This window comes from Wyeomyia smithii, chromosome 3 (genome assembly GCF_029784165.1).
Source record: "Wyeomyia smithii strain HCP4-BCI-WySm-NY-G18 chromosome 3, ASM2978416v1, whole genome shotgun sequence".
Classification (NCBI taxonomy): Eukaryota; Metazoa; Arthropoda; class Insecta; order Diptera; family Culicidae; genus Wyeomyia; species Wyeomyia smithii.
This window is the reverse complement of record NC_073696.1, coordinates 155,733,500-155,759,290: the sequence shown is the minus strand read 5'-3', so window position 1 is coordinate 155,759,290 and position 25,791 is coordinate 155,733,500.

Below are 25,791 nucleotides of genomic sequence, written 5' to 3'. Positions count from 1 at the left end.
AATGTTTTGTGGGGTCATCCCAGTTCCGAATATACCACACTCGGGTGATAACCGGATATTCGTCACTCGTTCACAGTAAAACCTCTTTTTATGTAACTTTTAGAAGGAAGAAATCAAAGTAAGAAGAATTTAGCGTGACCATTCATGCTTAGTTCTCCTCTATAATCATATCTAAAGAGATAACATGTGAATTTTTATAACGAAAATGCATGTTGGTGTCCAACACGTCTGAGAAGAAGTTATATATATATATATATATATATATATATATATATATATATATATATATATATATATATATATATATATATATATATATATATATATATATATATATATATTTTTTTTTTTTTCCCATCTATAGTGTTTAACGGCGCCAATTATATCTGGTAGCTTACTTTCTAAAGTATCTTAATAACTAAAAGCAAATTTTTGATCCTCGCTGCCGACTACGAGCTGAAACTAAATCTAACTTAAGCTAGAATGTTTTACATGAAAAGCACTGAATAGTTGTTTGATGGTTTTCCATCGCCATAGGTAAGCAGCATATTGAATATGTTCCGCTGCTGGGCCAAGATATTACGGACTGGCATATTGGGTTGTCTCCCTCGGGGCCTGAGAGTATCGTGCGGGTCTAGTTGCTGTTTCCGGATCCGGGGTCTTAACGTGTTCTTGTCGTTTGGTTGGATGTAGGCGGAAGGGGATAGGACTAAACTGGGGCGTGGATGGATTTCAGGAAAACGTATATAAGGGACATGTAGGATAGGTCACGGCTCGCCAAGACATCACGAACAGGAACAGCCGGCTGCCTACCTTCGGCCTGCAGGGAAGCTACTAATCTAGACCTGGCGTCACGGTGTACAGGGCATGACCAAACAACGTGCTCTATGTCGTGATAACCTTCACCACAGGCACAGATACCACTCTCCCCGAGCCCAACACGACGGAGATGCGCGTCAAATCTATAGTGATTGGACATAAGCCGGGACATCACGCAAATGAAATCCCGACCTACATCCAACCCCTTGAACCACAGGTTCGTCGATACCTTGGGGATTATGGAATGTAACCACCTTCCCAGTTCCCCCTTGGTCCAAGAATTTTGCCAACTGATGATCGTATTCTGACGTACAAATGCGAAAAATTCATTAAAGGCAATTGGTCTTTCATAAATATCACCGTTTGTAGCGCCCACCTCAGCCAAAAAGTCCGCTTTCTCATTACCCGGTATCGAGCAGTGAGAAGGGACCCACGCTAAGGTAATCTGACTAGATTTTTCGGGTAAAGCACTCAGATGTTCCCGTATTTTCCCCAGGAAATACGGAGAGTGCTTAACATCTTTCATCGATCGGAGAGCCTCAATGGAACTGAGACTGTCCGTAAAGATGAAATAATGGTCCGTGGGCATTTTTTCGATAATCCCTAGGGTGTACTGAATTGCAGCTAATTCTGCGACGTAAACAGAAGCAGGATTATCGAGCTTATGGGAGACGGTTAAATTGTTATTGAAGATACCGAAGCCAGTGGACAAGAAGTGATCCGTCAGTGTAGTACATATTGTCGCAGTTGATGTTTCGATATTTATTGGAAAAAATTTTGGGGATCTGCTGCACGCGTAAATGATCCGGGACTCCACGAGTTTCTTCTATCATGGATGTATCGAAAAACACAGTAGAATCAGAAGTATTTGATAAGTCGACACGATTTGGAATATCCGAAGAAGGGTTAATATTTTGGGACATGTGATTGAAATACAATGTCATAAAACGGGTTTGAGAATTAAGTTCGATTAACCTTTCAAAATTTTCAATCACGGGACGGTTCAAGACCTCACATTTGATAAGAATACGAGAAGACAGGCTCCAGAAGCGGTTTTTCAATGGTAGTACTCCAGCTAAGACCTCCAAACTCATCGTATGGGTCGACTGCATGCAACCTAAGGCGATACGCAAACAACGATATTGTATTCGCTCCAGTTTGATCAAATGTGTGTTTGCTGCGGAGCGGAAGCAGAAACACCCGTATTCAATAACAGACAATATCGTTGTTTGGTAAAGCCTTATAAGGTCTCCTGGGTGGGCTCCCCACCATTGTCCGGTTATTGTACGAAGAAAATTCACTCCTTGTTGACATTTTTTCATCAGATACCTCACGTGACAACCCCAGGTGCCTTTAGAGTCGAACCAGACACCAAGATATTTGTGTACCAAAACCTGAGAAATCGTTTTACCCATTAATTGTGTTTGAAGCTGAGCAGGTTCATGCTTCCTAGAAAAAACTACTGTCTCAGTCTTCTCCGGAGAGAATTCGATACCTAGCTGTAAAGCCCAAGCAGACAAATTGTCCAAGGTATCTTGCAATGGTCCTTGCAAATCGGCAGCTTTGGCTCCTGTAACAGAGATTACACTGTCGTCTGCAAGTTGTCTTATCGTGCATGAGTTTGCCAGACATTCGTCGATGTCATTTACATAAAAGTTGTAAAGAAGGGGGCTTAAACATGAGCCCTGGGGAAGACCCATGTAGCTAATGCGAAAAGTTGCCAAATCGCCGTGCGTAAAATGCATGTGCTTTTCGGACAACAAATTGTGCAAAAAAGTGTTCAAAATTGGAGAAAATCCTTGTCGGTGAAGTTTACCCGAAAGAATGTCAATAGAAACGGAATCAAAAGCCCCCTTAATGTCCAAGAACGCAGACGCCATTTGTTCTTTGCGAGCATACGCCAGCTGAATATCTGTTGAAAGCAACGCAAGACAATCATTCGTCCCTTTGGCACGGCGGAAGCCAAATTGAGTATCTGATAGTAGGCCATTTGATTCGACCCAAAGGTCTAAACGACGGAGTATCATTTTTTCCATCAATTTCCGGATACAGGATAGCATTGCAATCGGCTTATAAGAGTTGTGATCAGAAGCTGGTTTCCCTGGTTTTTGGATGGCGATCACCTTCACTTGCCTCCAATCCTGCGGTACAATATTTTGCTCCAGGAACTTATTGAACAAGTTCAACAAGCGCCTCTTGGCATTGTCGGGTAGATTCTTCAACAAGTTGAATTTGATTCTATCTAACCCAGGCGCGTTATTGTTACAGGACAGGAGGGCAACTGAAAATTCTGCCATCGTAAAAGGTGATTCAATCGCGTCGTGGCCCGGAGACGCATCGCGAACAATGTTTTGCTCAGGAACAGAGTCCGGACATACTTTCCTGGCAAAATCAAATATCCACCTACTTGAAGACTCCTCGCTTTCGTTGACCGTTACGCGATTCCGCATTCTTCGGGCTGTGTTCCAAAGAGTGCTCATTGATGTCTCCCTCGACGTCTCGTTCACGAACCGACGCCAATATCCGCGTTTCTTTGCCTTAGTCAAGCTTTTAAACTTGGTATCAAGCTCCGAATAACGTTTAAAGTCGTCGGCATCGTCTGTATCCCGGAAGGTCAGATACGCGTCGGATCTTTGCGTGTAGACATCGGAGCACTCTTGGTCCCACCACGGAGTGGGAGGCCGTTTTTTGATCGTTACGCCGGGATATTTCTTCGTTTGGGCTTGCAACGCGGCGTCGAGAATCAAGCCCGCGAGGAGGTTGTATTCTTCAAGTGGTGGATGATGTTGAATCGACTCGACCGCTTTTGAAATCATTTCCTCGTATAACTTCCAATCGACATTCCGTGTGAGGTCATACGGAATGTCAATTGGTCGCATGCGAGTCGACCCGTTATTAATTGAAATAAGAATAGGCAAATGGTCGCTACCGTGAGGATCAAGGATTACCTTCCATGTGCAATCCAACCGTAGCGACGTCGAACATAAGGATAGATCCAAAGCGCTTGGGCGCGCTGGAGGTTTCGGGATACGTGTCATTTCACCGTTGTTTAAAATAGTCATGTCGAAGTCATCGCAAAGGTTATAGATTAAAGAGGAGCGGTTATCATTGTATGGGGAACCCCAAGCCACGCCATGAGAGTTGAAGTCTCCCAAAATCAAACGTGGCGAGGGAAGAAGTTCTATTAAATCAAAGAGCAGCCGTTGCCCAACCTGTGCTCTGGGAGGAATATATATTGAGGCAATACAAAGCTCTTTACCTTGTATTGTCATTTGACATGCGACAACTTCGATGCCTGGGATCGAGGGGAGGTTAATACGATAGAAAGAATAGCACTTTTTAATCCCTAAAAGTACTCCTCCATATGGGGTGTCTCGATCAAGGCGAATAATATTAAAATCATGGAAGTTGAGATCAATATTTGAAGTAAGCCAAGTTTCACAAAGGGAAAATGCATCGCATTTGTTTTTATTTATCAAAACTTTAAACGAATCAATTTTTGGTAAAATACTTCTACAATTCCACTGTAAGACAGAAATAGAATCCTTCATATACGCAGTTGAATTAGGCATCGAAGGATACAATCGCTGCAAGGAGGGGCCATTGGGCAGTCAACTGCTTCAAAAATGATCTAACTGTTGGGAGGAATGCTCCCAGGAAGAAAAATTTTAATTGGATCGGGTACATTGAAATTTTCAAAAATCCAGTCCACAATGTCAGAAAATTTCACTAATCCAGAGTTTGTTTCATCAACTGGATGTGCAAAAGGAACAACTGGGGTTTTAGATGTTCCTGGCAGTGCTGGGAACTCCTTCTGGGACTTTAAATTTGCAAGCCCAGGAGGAGTTTGCTTCGGTTTTTCCGCAGCACTGTTTGGTTTGTTCGTACTTTTCATTACACTTTGGGAAATCTTAGGACCTTTACGGGGAAGTTTAGGAGAAGAAACATTTTTCCTCTTCCTAGACTCCCCAGGATTGGCATAAGATGTTCCCGCTGATGAATCGTCAGAATCGGTTTCATCAGAGGGCAACAGATCAAAGGGGTTCGATGTTATGGTAGAACTGGTCACGGTCTTCTTAAGCATCTCAGCGTAAGAACGCTTTGAACGCTCCTTAAGTGACCGCTTGATTTTATCTCTGCGCTGCATGTACACCGGGCATGTGGAGAGCTCATGCTGGTTTTCCCCACAGTGAATACATTTTTCAGCATTAACACTGCAAGAATCTTCCGCATGAGTCTCCCCACACTTGCTACATCGTGCCTTATTGCAGCAGTAGGCGGCTGTGTGGCCTAACTGCTTGCAATTGGTGCAATTCATAACACGGGGTACATACAATCGCACAGGCAGACGAACCCGGTCGATCGAGACGTGGCTAGGGAGTGCAGATCCGGCAAACGTAACGCGAAACGAGTCTGACGGAGTGTAAACTTTTTTACCGCCGACGAGAGACATGGACCGCAATTGCTTACAATCCAAAATCTTCGCCTGTGTTTCGGTATTTTTGAAGCAACCGGTTGCGCTTTTTAGGATACACTCGACAGACAGACTCGAATCGGTTATGACACCGTCGATCTCCACGTCTCGTGCGGGTATGTAGACGCGATACTCGCGTGTGAAGAGCTCAGAGCAAGCGATAGCATTGGCCTGTGCCAGATCACTGACCACGACACGGAGCTTGTTAGGTCGGACCTTGGAAATTTCGGTCACGGCCTTGTACCCCTTCGTCAGGTCTTTAGCAATTTGCAGTATGTTTAAACGCTTTGAATTCACTCCTGCCTTTGGACGAAAATAAACAGTATAGCTGCCCTGTTGAGATCCGTCCGGGTAAAGCCTGGGGCGAGGGGGGACTGGAGAATGAACAGGGGAGGGGGTAACAGAAGGGTCAGGGTCAGGTGGGTTCGGGGATGGTGGCACGGGAGGCGAGGGATCTAAATCCATTGCGCTAAATGTAGCGCACTAGCGCACTAGCGTACTAAGTATCTCTACCTCTTTACTTCTTCCTTCCAGCAGTGGTTGTCCGATCGTTCGAAGCTGCACCCAAAGCAGCCAGCAGCACCAGTACAGCAGCACCAATACAGCCACCAGCAGTGAGCCGGGTGTGAGATCACTCAGCACAGCGACACAGACTCGACTGTCAACTGATGGGCTTGGATTAAAAAGATCTATTCACGGTGCACAGATCAAAACTGCAGCTGGTATTTTGCACCAATACAGCCAAAGTTGTGAGCCGGGTACAGAACGTATCGACACAACTCACAATCTAGTTGGCCTTTAGCGCGAATAATACACTCTTTTGTTTGGCTATTCGTACACACGGACCGGATTGTAATAGAACGACCACTTTGCACGTCCGTTTCTGTCGAGTGTTCGACGCGGAATATATATATATATATATATATATATATATATATATATATATATATATATATATATATATATATATATATATATATATATATATATATATATATATATATATATATATATATATATATATATATATATATATATATATATATATATATATATATATATATATATATATATATATATATATATATATATATATATATATATATATATATATATATATATTATAATTCATTGCATTATTAGCACAACTCACTTCAAAAATATTTCACATCTTACACGTCCAACATCACTTTAAGTACTTTAACATTCTGAGAACGTACAGAACGGAAATAACCCATATTGGATTGCATTTTGTGATTTGGAGATGTTTTACAGACACTGGAAGTCGCCATTTCGGGTTTCAAAATGACGTATGGAGTTCGAAGGTTTCGGAAATATTGAAATGGTTGGCCAAATACCACTTTAGAATATTTTCCTGAAACCAGAAGTCATTATTTTGGAAAATGTTATGTGGGGTCATCCCAGTTCCGAATATACCACACTTGGGTGATAACCGGATATTCGTCACTCGTTCACAGTAAAACCTCTTTTTATGTAACTTTTAGAAGGAAGAAATCAAAGTAAGAAGAATTTAGCGTGACCATTCATGGTTAGTTCTCCTCTATAATCATATCTAAAGAGTTAACATGTGATTTTTTATAACGAAAATGTATGTTGGTGTCCAACACGTCTGAGAAGAAGTTAACGTTTTAATCCACATAACTACGTAGAAATTAAAAAATGAAATGCGGCCTTTCCTCCAGCCAAATATGCCAAGATCTAGTTTTGGTAAAAGTAAAAAAGTATTTCAAATCCCGTAATGTGTTACTATTCACAAAACTACGAAAACATCAGAAATGGAATTTTTTTCTGCTCGACTTGTACCAAATTAAAACATAAATTTTTCTGCAAGAAAATATTTGCAGATGTTGAAGGAACAATGAACATTTTATTAAAAATAAATTAATTCACAGGCGAATTGAGCTCATGCTCAAAATGTCAAAATTTTGTATGTATTATATGTAATATATATATAAATTTTAAAAAGAGTATTTTGATGTGTTTTTCTGTAGGCAGAAAATCATCTTCAAACAAACGTAGTTTTTAAAGTAATATCTCAACTTTTAGCAATAAGATACCTATTATTTTTCCTCAAATATCTTTCCTGAACATTAACAAACATTTCAATGAAGAACAATTACATATCATAGCTTTGAATTTCGATTTAGAGGCAAATTGAGTTCAAGTATTCATTATTTTGCTTGTTTAACGTAGTGTTGTGAATAATATCTCAATTTTCAGTAATCAAAAATCTGTTATTTTTACTCAAAAGTCTTTCCTGAACATAAACAAACATTTTAATGGAAAAAACCAGGCTTTATTTTGCTCATCTTCATCTTAAAGAGAAAGAGTTTTCTTCCCTCTTAACAACTGTGAGCTTACATTCAATGTGCATCACACCATCTGCTGTAGAAGGAGCGCAGAGTAATAGTTTCTCTGACGAAAAAACGCTCGTAATTTGACAGAGCAAAATTCCAGTGAAACTCTTGTAAAATGCTCATCCGCTCATGCAAGAAAAATTAAATAAATTGCTCGGCGACCAACTGAGCATTGCGTTACCGTTCTCATCGCTCTGGGGTGCGGCAAAAACAGTATAAAATCGAACTTTCTGCAGAATACGCACCCATGGTGAGTTGTGAATCTTCCTATAATATTAAATTCGAAAACGGTTAGGATGTGGCTTCAATGTGAACCTAAATGTTTTGATATTTGGCCAACTTCTCTTCTAGTAAAGGAGAAGCTAACGAAAACTACTTAAACTGAGAGAGCAAACAAATGTTTACCCCTAACACGCGATGATTAAGAGTGAAAAATAACTCTGCGACTGAAATACTCTACGCCTAAATGTGGATAATTACTCACTCTGTGTGAGAGAAAGTCTAGTTCTCCAAGGGGTTTGGCAGGTAGAAAAAGAAATTTGGGCAAAAATCGAGAGAACGGAAGAAGCCTGAAAAAAACCTATATCATAGCTTTGAATTAAGATTTAGAGAGAAATTGAGCCAAAATATTCATGATGTTGCATGTTTTACTTAGTTTTGTGAATAATTTCTCTATTTTAATTTATCAGATATATATTTTTTTTATCTCGAATGTCATTTCTAAATATCAACGAACATTTTATTGAAAAAAAATCACGTGTCATCGCTTTGAATTCTGATTTAGAGACAAATTGAGCCTAAAAAATCACAAGATTATACAGCAAACGATCTATCACTTTTATGCAATTGAGCATTACTGAATAATCAGCAAATTTCATTTTGCTGAACAGTTTGCTGGAAACAGAGCACACCAAAAATCAGCAAAATTTTGCTGGTTTCCAGCAATGAAAATTTGGTGTGTAAGGCGCACGGTCAACACAATAAGAAAGGTGTTTTCACATTAAAAAACTAGACACGGCTTTACTGGAGGAAGTGTTGGCAAATGCATCTACCGCTAATACCACCGCTATCATACGAAAGCGCGTCGTTTCATGTGGGGAATATCAACAACGAAAAATGACGCGCGTCTAAGCATAACCCGAACTGTTTCGCCGTGCTGCTTCCATTTACTTCCACATCGGCCTCAGGGAAGTACCGGCTGCATGTGCATCTACCGCTGAGGCTGTCACTATACTGCTATTGGTACCAAAAGCTATTAATTCTTCAAATAAGTGTTTTATTTGTTCTCAAATAAACAATTGTTCAATTCAAAATCGGATTTACGCAATCGCATCTCTGTAATATTACCGACAATAATATTCTTCTGTGATGTGGTCCCCGTGGTTCTGTGGTTAGCGACGGTTGTGATATCGGGTTCGATTCCTGATCAGGTCGAGGAACTTTTCGAACTGGAAATTTTCTCGACTCAGCACTGGGGCACGGTGTATCGTTGTACTTATCCTACAACATGCAAAATGTGCCGAAAACAATATCGATAACGAATTCTCTCAACTAATCTAGTTGATCGAGACCGCATTAGCCCCCCCAGGCTAGCGTGCGATATTGTTGTTGTTAATATTCTTCTGAACAAAATGATACAACTTTCCCATTAGTCCTCTGCCATAATAGACGCGAAAAGCGACGCGAACCGATTCGCTCGGCTGTAGGTTAATACAGCCATCAGTGGAGCTGTACATTAACCTACGGCCGAGCGAATCGGTTCGCGCCGATTTTTGCGTCTACTATGGCAGAGGCCTTAGAGAAAGCTGCTGGCTGATGTATTCACTTCATGCAAGCCTGCTGCTGATGCTTCCCGCTACCACATTGAAACAGCATTTTAATGAAGGGAGTGTCGTTGCATCAGCTGACCCTGCTACTATCGATGTTGATATACCCGCTGTAACAGCTACGCTATGCATAGCCATACCACAGTTGTGGCCGCTATACGCTGGCCCAACTGCTGAGCAACTGCAACGCTATCCGTAGCCACGCCACAGTTGTGGCCGCTATACGCTGCCATTGGTTTCCGCTGTACCTGCTTTTGCTGGCCCTGCTGCTATCGATGCGATGCTGAAATCCGCTGAAACTCCTACGCTTGTCCACAGCCATGCCACAGTTGTGGCCGCTATCCGCTATAGATGGTACCCACTGCTCTGCTCCCGCTGCTGCTAAGGGAGGACTGCTGTTGTCTCTGTTCAGAACTATTATGAGCGGCAGCGTTGCCATTGTGCCAGATAAATCTGGATTTTGCCAGATTTCGGTTTGCGCGCCAGACAAACAGATAAACCTCAGAATCTGCCAGATAATTGTAAATGAGCCAGATATTTGCCAGATTTCATCCGCGCGCGTTGTCTCGCAAAAAGGTCATTACTGCGAGATGGGCCGTGCCTGGCCTTTACCTACCTACACCCGGCGAGAGCAAAAAAAAAAAAGGTCATCACTTTCAATTCTGCCAGGAATTTTATCCAAAAATGAGTGACAGATTTTTGCCAGACTTTTTATTTTCGTTTTGCCAGATTTTATTCAAAACTTACTGGCAACGCTGATGAGCGGCTTCGTCTAAAACAGGCTCTTATATAGGGATGAAAATAGGAATGAATTATTTTTCGTACGTGGTGGAATGATATAACTTGAAAAATATGTGTGACTTCATTCTGGCTCAGAGCGATCATTTGATAAGCTCCACCTCTTTTTTCAGTTTCTAAAGTTTTTCCTCAGTTTCGTAGCACGGATGTACAAAAATGATTTCTTGTGGACATTCTGTCGAGCCGGACCGATAGCACTCTCATTGAAGCAACAAAATAACATGTTTTGTGTCGTGTTGCGCAACTTGATTGAAGAAAATGTTCCCGTTTTCGTGTCGCATGGAAGCAGATTATTGCGTGTTTGATATTGCCGATGGTAGACATGAGTTGCTGTGATGTTAAACTTTAACTGTCTTCTACAAGACGTTACACCCTTGTTAATGAAGAGTTGTGAATTTTCTAAAATAGACTCAGCATCGTAAGCAGAACGTGCTGACTGCTGTACATTTGCAGCAGCATTAAACCTCAGTTGCAGTTTATTGATAACCATTCAATATGCTCTTCGATACATTTAGTAGCTTTGAAAAAGGCCGATTGCTGCAATTGCAATTTTCATTCAATTATTGCATGAATGCTTCATAGTCAGATAGCGTGCAATATCCGCTCTGACATAATAATTTTTTCGAATGTTGTGGAATGATATAACTTGAATAATATGTGTGACTTAATCATTTCCAGTTATACCATACTACACCGTTCGAAAAAAAAATACATCTCTTCATTCTGGCTCAGAGCGATCATTTGATAAGCTCCACCTCTTTTTTCAGTTTCCAAAGTTTTTCCTCAGTTTCGTAGCACGTTTGTACAAAAATGATTTCTTGTGGATATTCTGTCGAGCCGGACCGATAGCACTCTCATTGAAGCAACAAAATAACATGTTTTGTGTCGTGTTGCGCAGCTTGGTTGAAGAAAATGGTCCCGTCCCCGTGCCGTATGAAAGCAGATTATTGCGTGTTTGACATTGCCGATGATAGACATGAGTATGAAGGTCAAAATTCTACTGAGGTATCAAAATATAACCGTTTCAATTTAAGACGCAAGAGCGTAAGTGCTGCATTTCTGTTATCTGCTGCCATCCAGCACGAGAACAAGTATAAATTATAACCGGTCCTTCTCAGGGCCACCAACACGTTCTTGAGGCAATGTTGAATTTTTCCTCGCTTGCAAATGCTGAAATTCGCGGTTTCTATCTGTTACACATGATGAAAAATTTTACCTACTTCAATCACATAGTTGAAGAGCACCAAAAGGTGCTATTATATTTCACAACAGTAACAACACTGGCAAGTTTGTTCAATTATCATCATTCCGGATAACCTTTCGCCGATGTTTCTAGTTCTCCCGGTTTCTCTAGTAGAATTGCCTGCCATTTCCAATAATTCTGCAGCTACCGAAAACTCCATAACAGCCGCCAGATAGTCAGGTACTTTTTGTGACGCTCTCGATGTTTTTGGTTTTTGAAATTGGATCCCTGTTATGAAATTGGTCCCCTGTATATGTTGCCGTAAGACGTAATTCTACGTCAAAAAGCATGTTGCGGTTCAAAATCGGTTGCTAATTACAACCTTTGAGCTGCCCTAACATTGGGGGAATTAAGATACACGGACAACATGCACTGTGGAAGCTATTTCACATTCAGTAAATTAGACGGGTGCGACAAATTTAAATTGCTAGGATGCAACACAGAATGCTTGTTTGCGTTGACAAAAATTATTAACTTTCAATGACTTGTTTATTTGCCTTGAAAAAAGCATTTTGATGTTCAACATTGGATTTCCTGATGGCAGTCTTCATGCTGCCCCAACACGGGGGGAATAATGGCTGAGAACGCTGAGAAAAACCGCGCTGCTCCTGAGACGTGGTGACCAACCACAGGGCTAGTGCTGCTGCTAAGGAAGGACGACTGCTGTTGTCGCTGTCTAGAACTATTATGAGCGGCTCCGGCTGAAACAGGCTCTTATATAGGCCAAATTGCATGTTTTCAATTGCAAGGTGTATGATCCTGTCGACCGTGCTTGGGAAGCAAGCATATACCGACCAATCAGAGGTCGAATTTTTCGTTTTGACAAGGCTTGACTATTTTCAATAGTACAATAGTGTGAATAATAAAATTACAATTATCTTATTTTGGGAAGAATCTTAGAAGATTTTCCAATCTATTGCTGCAAGAACGAAGGAAATCCATCGAATATTAACCGATTTATTAGCATTTGAAATTGGACATATTTTTCACTTTTTTCGGTTTTAGATTTTCATTTCACATCCCTATGTAGTCGAACTTCCTGAGAGAAGTATTCTACTTCAAAACTTGCAAAAATAACAATAAAATGTATTGTTATATTATTTGTTCACCTTAAGAACTAATCTGGGAACAAAATAAAAAAACTTTACGTATTGCAACTTGTTGTTTTGAATCTGCTTGAACCGATTGTTTGTATGTAACAAAAATCGCCAAAAATACACTTTATTTTCAATTAATATTTAAGCATGAAAAACACTCTTTAAACAGCAGGAAATGCATGAGTAGTAGCAATACGAACATATATCCACGCATTCAGTGAAGATTACGACAAGTCCCAAGCACTTTGAGCGCTTTTTTACCACATTTTCAAAAAAGAGGTACAGTGATCAAAGTCACCCCGGTGATCGAAGTCACCCCAGTTTACGGTACCTATTATTTTTCCCTCAAATTTCTTTCCTAAACACACCATTTTATAATAGTAAAAACCACAGATCACTGCTTCGAGTTTTGATTTAGAGGCAAATTCAGCATAAAAGTCATGATTTTGCATGTTTCACGTTGTTTTGTGAATAATATCTCGAGTTTTAGTAATCAGATACCTGTTATTTTTTCTCAAAAGTCTTTTTAAACATCAACGAACATTTTGATGAAAAAAGAATCACATGTCATCGCTTTGAATTTTGATTTAGAGACGAATTAGGTATAAAAAGTCAAAATTTTGCATGTTTTACGTAGTTTTGTGAATAATATCTCAAGTTTTAGTTATCAGATACTAATTATTTTTTCTCAAATGTCTTTCCTAAACATTAACAAACATTTTAGTGAAAAAAGAATCATATGTCATCGCTTTAAATGTTGATTTAGAGGCAAATTTAGCACAGAAAGTCACAATTTTGCATGTTTTACGTAGTTTTGTGAATAATATATCAAGTTTCAATAATTAGATACCTACTATTTTTTCTCAAATGTCTTTCCTGAATATCAGCGAACATTTTCATGTTAAAAAAAACGATTCAAAATGATAATGATTACTGTACACCTCAGAGACTGAGGGAATAATATCAATAAGATCAAGCGTTACGGAATTCCATTTTTATATAGTAGATATATATATATATATATATATATATATATATATATATATATATATATATATATATATATATATATATATATATATATATATATATATATATATATATATATATATATATATATATATATATATATATATATATATATATATATATATATATATATATATATATATATATATATATATATATATATATATATATATATATATATATATATATATATATATATATATATATATATATATATATATATATATATATATATATATATATATATATATATATATATATATATATATATATATATATATATATATATATATAAATACACTCAATACACTATTGAAATGTATATACAAAACAATCCAAATTAGCTTCATTTCTCTACATATTGTTAGCAAAGTGATTTTTTACGTTACAAAACTCACTTTCAAAACTTTGTGGCCTGTTTTCTGTTTTGTAAAGCCATATTCAATCATCGTGGAATGTTTACTCCCAGGTTTTCACGAGTAGAAGCTGAACTAGCATATCACGCTGCCTGTCCGACGTTCCATAAGTCTGTTTTATTCTTTGGATGATGTTTTGCAACCTAGACTTCCCCAATCTTCCACAGAATTGCTAAAGGATTAAAACTAGGAGTGCGCTGGTCAAACTCATAATTTTATATTTTCGTTTGAAAATCATCTTCGTGTTTTCAATACTATATGTTTAGGATCGTTATACTGCACAGAGATCCAGCAAAGTGGCATGTTTTCTTCGGCATATGGAAGCTAAATCGGCCACCTAGGTACACAGGAAACTTTATTCTACTTCAAAAGCGACACATTTTGGCAAGAACTGAATTTTCTAAAAAGTTTTTAGACTAGGGTGCAACTAAATGGCACATCGTGTTTTGGTCGGATGAGTCGAAATTTAACCTTTTTGGTTCAAACGGTCAGCAGCTGGTGAGAAGACCGGTGAATACTGCCTTCAACGCACAATAAACCACGGAAGTAGTAAAATTTGGAAGTGACCACAAAACGGTGTAATACTGTTTTCTAATGCTGGTATGGAATCCATTGATTTTATAACATAGACTATGTATTCTAACGACTGTGTAGATATTTTACGTAGCGCAATGCTTCCGTATGCCAAAGAAAACATGCTTCTTCGTTGGAGAGTAACGACCCTAAACATACAGCATTAAAAACACGAAGATGATTTTTAAATGAAAATATAAAATTATTAGTTTGACCAGCGTAGACGTTTAATTTAAATCGTTTAGAAATTTTATGGAAGATTGGGAAAGTCTAGGTTGCAAAACATCATCCAAAGAATAAAAGAGACTTATGGAACGTCGGACAGGCAGCGTGAAATGCTAGTTCAGCTTCTACTCGTGAAAACTTGGTGGTAAACATACCCGGAAGATTGAATATGGCATTACAAAACAAAGGTCAAGCCACAAAATTTTGAAAGTGAGTTTTGTAACGTTACAGGTCACTTTTCCAACGATATGTAGAGAAATAAAGCTAATTTGGATTGTTTTGTATATATATTTCAATAGTGTATTTATTTTTGTCGCCACTCTAAAAACACTAACTCACGAAAAAATTTTCGGAATCACCGACAAAGAAATTTCTCCAGTCATTTCTCTGTGCCTCTTCAAAAAAGAGTGTCTGCGGATCATAATGACGTAACATAACATCATACAACAATTAAAATCAGTGCGCAAATACGAAAAATTATCCAAAACTGCAAGTGTATTTATTATTTTCTCCATGACTGTATCTCGACAGATATCTGGTATACTAAGTCAGACAAACACGAATAAACTCTCAGTCGGTAATTTTTGTTTTTAAAGACAAAACCGTAACATCATGCGGGAAGTATTTTTTATTCACGCAGAGCATAAAATTCATGTCATCACTGAAGTCATATTCGAGGAATATGAAGCCGTCTAAATGCGTTACAAGGTATCTAGTAATTTGTTTGTAGGAATAAATTTTACGCATCTTTTACGTACATCAAAATGTGGTTATATTTGCAGCGCACAAGGTTAAAGAGGTCACTTTTTGTCTTTCGTTTAGGAGGGCATAACAATTTCTGTCAAAACTACAGCTCTGAAGCTCTATCTTACAGGCCAAATGTTCTCTGCTACTCGACTTGTAAAAATTTTCAAGCGTTTTTGAAGTAGAATACTTCTCTCAGGAAGTTCGGCTACATAGGGATGTGAAATGAAAATATAAAACTGAAAAAAGTGAGAAATATGTCCAATTTCAAATGCTAATAAATCGGATAGTTTTCGATGGATTACCTTCGTTTTTGCAGCAATCGATTAGAAAATCTTCTAAGATTCCTTCCAGATGCATGAAATTGCAATTTTATTATTCGAACTATTGTACTATTGAAAATCCGTAAGCCTTGTCAAAACACAAAATTCGACCTCTGATTGGTCGTTATACCGCGCTTTCCCAAGCACGGTCGGCAGAGTTATGGACCTAGTAAATTGGGAATGCATCATTTGGCCTATATAAGAACTTCATCAGATAACAAACAGACATTTCATCGGATATTAAATTGAACAACAGAAAATTGAAGAACAAAAATGAATATTTGTAGAGTTAATATTTTCTCGTTTTGCGCTATAATACAAAGTTAATTATCTTCATCTACATGCATACTCTGACTATTATTACGTGTTACGTGCGTCGCTTAGTGTTTGGCTACGGTTATGCAGAACGCAAATAACGGCGCGATGCGATTCGGCAAGACGAAATGTGTTGAAATGTATAGCTCTACTTCGCCTTAAAAAGAGCTGTACATTTCACCACGGTAAGGCGAATTGCATCGCGCCGTCATTCGCGTTCTGCATAACCGTAGCCTTTATTCCGTTCCCGTTTAATGATGTTGTATTAAATGTGCATATTACAATTCGGCAGCACTTCAACTTCTCATTTGCACAAAATTTTAAAATATTCAATAAACTTCATTCAAAATATCAAACAAAAAGAAATTACAATACTGCCAATGAACGGTCAACGTTTATTTACTAGAAAAAAATGACTGACACGCAAGCAGCTGAGTTATCTTTCTTGTAAAAGTATTCTACTTCAACCTTGCGGTCGTGGCTTTGCATACAACCTTCCTGTGATTTTTCGGATTTATCTGTGTTAGAGGACTCCTCTTCGCACACCGTAGTGTATTTAAAAGTGTTTTTTTTATATCATGCCTTATAGTGTGCAGACAGAGTGATCGATGTGTCAAGCAGAAAAAGTTGTAATTGCCTGAATTTTTAGTATTATTTCAAAACACTCTGACTTCAAAGTCAGCATAGGTTTCAAAATTGCCCGGTACCTTATCAAAAATATTTTAAACGTGTTACCAAAAAAGTATACTTTATCAATGAATGAATAAAAAGTACCATTTTTGGATTCAATGAGGTTTCACCTTAATTGAGTAATAAGAAAACTATTTGTTTGTTGCATTACAACATTCCATTCTAACTGTTGATTGGTTGAAAGAAAAATAATTTTTGGTTTTTTTCAAAGGGGTCGTTCCCAAACCACGTTGTCATATATAGGGAAAAGGGGGGGGGGGGCTTTCAAATGACCACGAAAAATCACGCGGGGGTTGTGGGGGTTAACGAATAGACCACGTAGTCTTTTTTGTCACGGAAAGTTTGAGAGTTATCAGCAATTAACTGTAATCAAATTTTTGAAACATATTTCATATTTATCCGAACGAAGAATTTTTTTTTGTTTTAAACAGGCTTTGCCTTATATGGCATTTACTTCTTTAGAATAATAGTTTTATTTTGCAACGCGCCGGGATTTATGACATTTTTGCTGGAAGTATATTTCAATACTCAACGACCGGTAAAAAAAATCAACGTTTTGGTCTTAAAAACAATATATAAGACCTGGATGTTCGTGAACTGGAGGAAGAAAGAAGGATGTAAATGTTTTGTTCGACATTCAAAAACTTTGTAATTTATTTAAAAATAAACCTAAATTAATCCACCTAGCGGTCAGACTAAGCCTTTCTCATTCAAACTTATTATTTGTAAAAATAGATTTACATGAATGCTCAAATCCAATAAAGGTATATTCACTCTTTGGGTTCTAAAATATTGATGTTGTAATTGAAGTAATAAATATGAAATTTGACGTAATGTTAGTGCTTAAGAAATAGCGAAATAAAAGAAATGACTTTTAATATCGAACAATTTCATCACGAGTGATACCGGGAACGTTCAAATAGTACGATACCACATTTAAATTATGTTGAGCCCACATATATCGATCAAAGCAGGTATAATTTTGAATTGTCTTTGAATTTCTTTTCGTTCCATAACTTTTGAACCACATATAAAGTTGTTATGAAGTTATGGGGTAACTAGACCTTTCATTTGACACCGATTTTATGAAAATCGGTTCAGCCATCTCTGAAAAACATGAGTGAGATTAAACAGTCTTCAGAACACGTTTCTTTCCATAACTTTTGAACCACATGTCCAATCCTAATGAAATTCAAAAGTTTGTTCAAATCGGTTGTGTAGTTTCTGAGATATTGATGTTTCGTGATTTTTACATTTTGATACATAACCTCTAAACTAGAAATCCTATTGCAATAAAATTTAATAGGGTCTTATGGGGCAAATAAACCTTTCATTTGCAATTAATTTCATTGAAATCGGTCTAGCCATCTCTGAGAAAATAGATTGAGATTGGGAGAGCGTTACACACACACACACACACACACACACACACACACACACACACACACACACACAGAAAATGCTCAGCTCGTCGAACTGAGTCGAGTGATATGCGACATTTGGCCCTTTTGAGCACTTTTGTACCTTATGTTTTTGCAGTGATTGCTATACCTTTCTAGGAGAAAGGCAAAACTAAGTTACAAATCCGATACCTGAAAATCACTAAAAGTAAGGGTTCACTTATTATCAACTAAATATTTTTATAGATGATTTCTAGAGTATACAATTTACCATAACTATAAGCGAAAAATTTATCGTAGATGATCAAACTGCTTAAACAAATTTTATTTATTTCGATACGCAACAACAAATTAAAAATTATTTTGAATATACTCAACAGAATAGCGTATTTTAAATAACTTTCAGGTAAGGAAATCATTATATTTGTTAAAGACAATGAAATATTTTTAAAAATTATCATTTTTTATGAATTTTCATACTTTATTGATACTATATTTGCAGAATATAGTATATTTTATTCATACTATATTTGCAGAATAGGATCACAAAACAAAAGATCACGAAAGACCACGGGGGAGTAGGAGAGTATAAAAGGGATCAAAATATGACCACGTAGTTTAGGAATGGTCTCAAATGCATTTTATTACTTTTGGTGTCGCAGAAACTCACAGGGCATATTTTTGCCTTTCTCCTAGAAAGGTATAGCAATCACTTGCCAAACCGAAGATATAAAAGTGCTCCAAAGGGACGAATGGTATATCACTCGACTCAGCTCGACGAGCTGAGCATTTCCTGTATGTGTGTGGGTATGTGTATGTGTGTGTGTATGTGCAGATTTTTATTTTCACACACTTTTCTCAGAGACGGCTGGATTGATTTTCATGAAATTAATTGCAAATGAAAGGTCTTGTTGTCCCATAAGACCCTATTAAATTTTATTGTAATCGGATTTTCAGTTTAGAGGTTATGTATCAAAATGTAAAAATCATGAAACATCATTATCTCTAAAACCACACAACCGATTTGAACAAAATTGGTTTCAAATGAACGGGCTACCTGAAAACCCTTAACTTTTGAATTTTATAAAGATTTAACTTGTGGTTAAAAAGTTACGAAAAGAAACGTGTTCTGAAGACAGTTTATTCTCGCTCATGTTTCTCAGAGATGGCTGAACCGATTTTCATAAAATCGGTGTCAAATGGAAGGTCTTGTTGTCCCATAAGATCCTATTGATTTGTTTTGCAATTGGACTATTACTTTGACTGTTATCATGGGCGCAACTACGGGGGGGCTAAGGGGGGCTACAGCCCCCCCTAGCAAGTTTCAAGCCCCCCCTAGAATTTCCCAGAAAATAATTGTAGTCAATATAAATACATCCCATACTTCCGATCAGAGCATCATAATCAACACAAATTGAGAAGTCATCATTCATTGGCTGAGAACTAGTACTGTGCCCAGGATCGATTCTCAAACCTAGCTCTCTTACTTACCTTACTAATAAGACGAGTGCCGTGGTGGCTCGTGCTGTATCAAGGAGTTGTTGCTATGCTGCTCGGTTTTGGGCTGTGTTTCGCCAGTTCCTCAGACGTCTCATCACCCGCAAGTCTCTTTCGATCTGGTCGAGCCATCGCGCACGCTGCGCCCCCTAGTCCACGGGGTTGCTGAAGAGAAGTGATTTCACAGGATCATAGTCCGGCATCCTTACGAGGCGACCGGCCCACCGCAACCTATTGACTTTCGCCAGGTGTGCAACGGGGTTCTCTCCAAGCAGCGCGTGCAACTCATGGTTCATGCACGGTCACCATTATCCGTCGTCTGTCTGTACTCCACAATAGATAGTCCGCAGCACCTTCTGTTCGAAAACTCCAAGAGCGTTGAGGCCAGAAGCGTTGTTGTATCGATTCCGTAGAGAACTACCGGTCGTATCAGCTACATCGTCAACTTTTTACTTCGTCGCACTAGACTCGATCGAAGTGGTCATGCCAATACCCCCACCACAATTGGTGCGTACGTTTGTATGTCTGAGAGAAAAGAGCCGTCGATGAGAACATGGTCAATTTGGTTTGTTGTACGTTGGTCAGGTGATCTCCAGGTGGTTTCGTGGATGTCTTTTTGGGGAAAGCAGGTTCTTCGGACTGCCAGTCTGCGGGAAGCTGCAAAGTTGACGCATCCCTGGCCATTTTCGTTCGTGACGGTGTGCAGACTGTGCGGGCTAATCACCGGCTTATATATGTTTTCCCTACCGACCTGAGCGTTCATGTCCCCAATGACGATCTTGATGTCTCTACGCGAGCAGCTATTGTAGAGTTTCCCCAGCTGTGCGTAGAACGTTTCTTTCCCTATATCGGAGAGCAGGCATTGAGGATGGTGTAGTTGTAGAACCGGCCGGCGGTGAAGTTCTAGCTGATCCAGCAGGATCCGGTCGGCATCCGAGGCGTTAAGCGATCTACTGTTACATGTACCGTGCTTCTAATTGTCGGCCTTATTTCGTCACTAGATCATTGCGGGTGGTTCCGGTTCGTTTTCAATTCTTGATTGTTCGTAGTATGTTTATTTTAGCATGCTGCTTTACTAGGGCTGCGATACCTACGCCTTGGACCACACTGGGATCTATTTTATGCCGATTAGCATGGGTGTACTGCTGGTACGCATTGCCCAGCCGTTTACCAAACCTAGTTCGCCTCAATATCGAATCAGTGTCAGCTGAAGGAGATGGTCAAGATATTCAATATATCTTCGAAGATTTACTCCCGATTGAAGTGATTTTGTCTTCTGTTACGACACTACTTTATGCGTTTTTAAAAAGGCGCATTGTAACTCTTTTTCCTATTTTTTTTTAATTAAGTGTATGAAAACTAGCCCCCCCTAGAAATTTTCCTTAGTTGCGCCCATGACTGTTATGTTTAAAAATGTGAAATCCAGCAACGAAAAGGAACATATTCCGACGACTACTTGGACTCACTCACTTTTCTCAGAGATGGCTGAACCGATTTTCACAAAATTAGTGTAAATTGATAAGTCTAGCTGCCTCATAACAACCTATTGAATTTTACTGTAATCGAACTGTAACTTCGTCTGTAATGTACCGAAATGTGAAAATCACGAAACTTCATTATCTCAGAAACTACACAACCGATTTGATCAACATTATTATCAGATGAGCGGACTAGTTAAGCGTAACTGATGAAATATGATTGAACACGTGATTTCAAAGTTTGGCTGCCCTATACGTTCCCATTTCATTTGATTATAATCGAACTTAAGTAATCGTTATTGAATTGTTAATAAAACAACGAAAGTCTATTATCTCAAAGATTACATGACTTACTTAAACATAACTAGTGTCATACGAACGAGTCATCTCTCAAACTTACAAATAACAAATTTGATAACAATTTGATATGTGGCTCAAAAGTTATGGAAAGAAAAGAAATTCAAAGACTTTTTAAAACGATACCGATACGACACGTGATCGATATTTGTGGCCTCAATATAATTTAAATGTCGTATCGTACTATTTGACCGTTCCAAATTCGTTGATTCCTTGCGATGGGTTTAAAGTCTGCAAATGCACGGAGAATTGGCCATAAGATACGAACAAAGTCAAATAACAAATCGTTTGAAATGATTGGTTTTATCGAAATGACAACATCCTCGACTTTTGGCTTCTGTACATCGCCTTAATTCTGAATATATTCATATTGGGTGGTATTCGGTCATTTTCAGCAGATTTTCTGGCATCAATCTGACACCGGAAATACCCATATTAGGAGGTATTTAGTAGGGCGCCAATCATCGTATGGAAAAAAGTGACCAGAAAATTTCAAAAAAAAAAAAACCCTATACCCCCACGATTATGGATCACTTAAGAAGATGTATGAATTCAAAAAATCATTTCTGACCAAGTTTATTGTTTATAAGTAATCTATAAATGTTTCCAGTCACAGAAATATGTAATCTTTCACTTCATTGAGTATTTCTTTTCATATTTTGTGAATATTTCTCAGAAAAAATATTTATTTCATAACTCACCAAATACACAATTATGGATCACTTTTGAGAGCGGTTCTAATTATGAAACAATTCGCATCATGTTATGGGACAGTACAATAAAAACAGCTTTTGGCAACCTTATTCAAATTATGTAATTTGAGGAAATAACATATTTCAAATCGTATTAAAGATCCCGCATGGCCTTGCCACATTTTATGTGGCTTTTGAGGTTGCAGTTAGGTCGAGAGTCCAGGTCTGTCGCTCCCGAAGGTAGCAATGAACCATTGTATACGGTAAATCATAACGGTTCCCCGCTTTACGTAGTTTTCCTGTCCCTCGTGCCTTGGAAATAATATTTTTCAAAGGCTCAGCACTGTTTAGCTTCCGTTTAGAGCTCAATAGAAGTTGAGAGGGTGTTTTAATTGGTGAAAATCACATTTGAATCGGAGTGATTCATTTTTATAGAGAACTATCTTGGCTCGGTCTCTATTATGGAACACTTAGAAAATAACTAGTTTTTACAGAAAAATCGTTATCAACCATCAATATTTTGAAAAATCGTGCAGAACTTACCTTGATCTTTGTGTATGAGTTATTTTTTGCACGAGAATTAGCGATTATATCACATATGAACCTTATGAATGATGAACGTGCTACTTACGCTGATTGAGAAAAACGACAAATATTTTGATAGATTCTGGAAGACAATATTTCACGCTTATATGAAACACATCAATCTAGGAATAAGAACGATGTTTTCTGTGTCCAAAGCTAGCAAGTATGGCATATTTCACTGCAAAAATGTTACATGCCTTCGAACCGTTAGTTTAACTGAGTTAAATAACATGAGACACAAAAGTGATCCGTAATTGTGGGAGATCCATAATTATGGGGGGAGTGTACAAAATGTTCACCTGCTCGAAAAACACCCTGTGCAAAATTTCAGCTCAATCGGACTTAAAATGGGGTGGCGCAAAGCGATTGAAGTTTGGCCTTTTTGAAAACCGAAAAATCACCCAAATTGTACGTGAAATTTCGGTTTTCGAATTTTTTTTTTTTGATGCCAAATGACTAAAAATTTCATGAATCGTCGAGAATTGGTGTCATCTGAAAAAAATTTATATTGCAAAAATCTGCTCTCTGGGACTTAGTCGTTTTTTCAATTGTGGAAGGCGGAGTTCAAAATTTTTAGAATTTATCTTTTGAAATTGATCACTAGTCTCTTGAAACAGCTTGTATAATGATATACACTAGCATCGAATACATTATGTTTCATTAGGGTGGTTCATTTATTCGACATAGAGTGGTTCATAATATTGTGTAAAATTCAGTATATAATGAAAAAACACTATTCACTGAATACCAATAGAAAAATTCCTGAAAATATAATATTTGTTATATCATTGTCGTTAGGGTGGCAATGTTGAATTGGAAAAATTATAAGTAAAATAGCAAGATATTACAAAACAAATTTACAAAATGTATCAAAAAACTACTCTGTGCAAAAAAAAATTATCTCAACCAAAACTAAGATTGTGTCTCGCGGAAAATGTTGAATGCTTTCATGTCATTTGCAAAATCACACACGGGAGGTACATGGAATTCGAATATTTGAAAAATGTTTTCCATTCCAAGTGTCTTAAAAGTACATGAAACGGTGGAAACTGATGGAATATGTTTTATTTTATTTTGTTTGAAAAATCTACTCTCTAAGACACTTGTACTTGTTCTTTCAAATGTTGTACCAGATAATTTATTCGTTCTATTTACCACAATAATGTCCTTTGCCAACACTTGATTGAACACACAGTGCTCTGGCTTATAAAATCGGACAAAAGACTGTATCGATGTTATTCAGTGATAATGAGAGTATAAAGATCTCAATCAGATACGCAACACAATTGACTCGTTGTTTCTGGGTTTGCGTCGTTTTGACAGTTCGACCGTATATTTTCTGTCAAGTTTACATCATCAGAACGTGAACGTGCCCATTGGCTGAAACTTTGCATAAACGTTTTTATAGGCAAAAGATGCCATGTTGTGCTATTGGTTTAATATTTTTAAACACAACTCATTTTTGAAAAGCTATTGAAAATGCTATTTCGGATAGGTATTGATGATTACAAATATTTTTAGAGCCAACACGGTTCGTTTGCGCGGTGTGACGTATCCGGGAAAGTTGTAGATAATAGTTTTGTTTTTCAAAAAAAAAAATATACACTCTAAAAACAAATTATTAATTTAAAAAAAAAAGAAAGTTATAAACTAATTATCCAAAACGGCCCATTTAAAAAAACTGATTTTTGTATAAAAACTAACTAAGTTTACCTGAACAACGAAACCGACCATGGAAAAATCAGAAAAAAAGTTGTCTTATTTTTAATTTAATTTTTTTTCATAGGGTACATTTGTTTTTTTTTTGGAAGAACAAAGTAATTATTTACAACTTTGCCAGATACACTATGCCAATCAAATAAACCGTTTGGACTGTAGAAATATTCTTAATTCCTCATAAAGTGCTCTATTGGAAATTAAAAATATGTCTACAGTCGAAACGGCATAGTGTCTTCGGCAAAGTTGTAAATAATATTTTGTCCTTCCAAAATAAAGCCTTTAAAAAAATAGAAAATATATATCTTTTGTTTCAAAAGATATTTTATTTTTTCAAAAAATGATAACTTATTTTTCTTGATTTCTTAATAATCGGACTGGTTTCATTGTTTTGGTAATCTTTTGTAGGTTTTATTAAAAAAATATCAAGTTTTAAAAAAATAAACCCTTTTGAATAATTAATTTTTAATTTTTCTTAAATTAAATAATCAAATAATTTTTTGAAAGTATTTTTTTTTTTTGGAAAGACAGAATTATTACCTACAACTTTTTCGAAGACGTCACACCAATCAAACGAACCGAAGTGCTTTTTTTATTTTATACTCATTTTTCACAATACAGTAATCACCCGATTATATCTGTACCCGATTTTATCTGCCCCCGATTTTATCACATTTTCACCCGATTTTATCATCATAAAACATTTCATTAAAAAAATGTCAGGGTGAACTGATTTTCTATTACGCTTCAATATTTAAGATATTTTTCGTAATTCTGTGTATCATTCTGGATGCAGTTTACATTAAAAATTCAACCGATGCACAATGTTACATTTTGCTGTTATCGTGCGAATAATTGAATAGTGATACAAATGTTTATTATAACCGAATAATATGTTCGGAGAAGTTTCAAATTATTTGAAAACGCATCTTTTGATGTAGAAAGCTGGGTGATCAATCCTCCTTAAAGTGAGGTAGCATATTTACTTTTTCATTAGATAAAGATAGACGCTTGATGTCATAGGCAAAGTATTAGGTGATCTCAAAACAAGACACTTTACAGAAAACATCATGTTTCCATCTCTTACATATTGCAAACAACATAAAGTTTTCTATG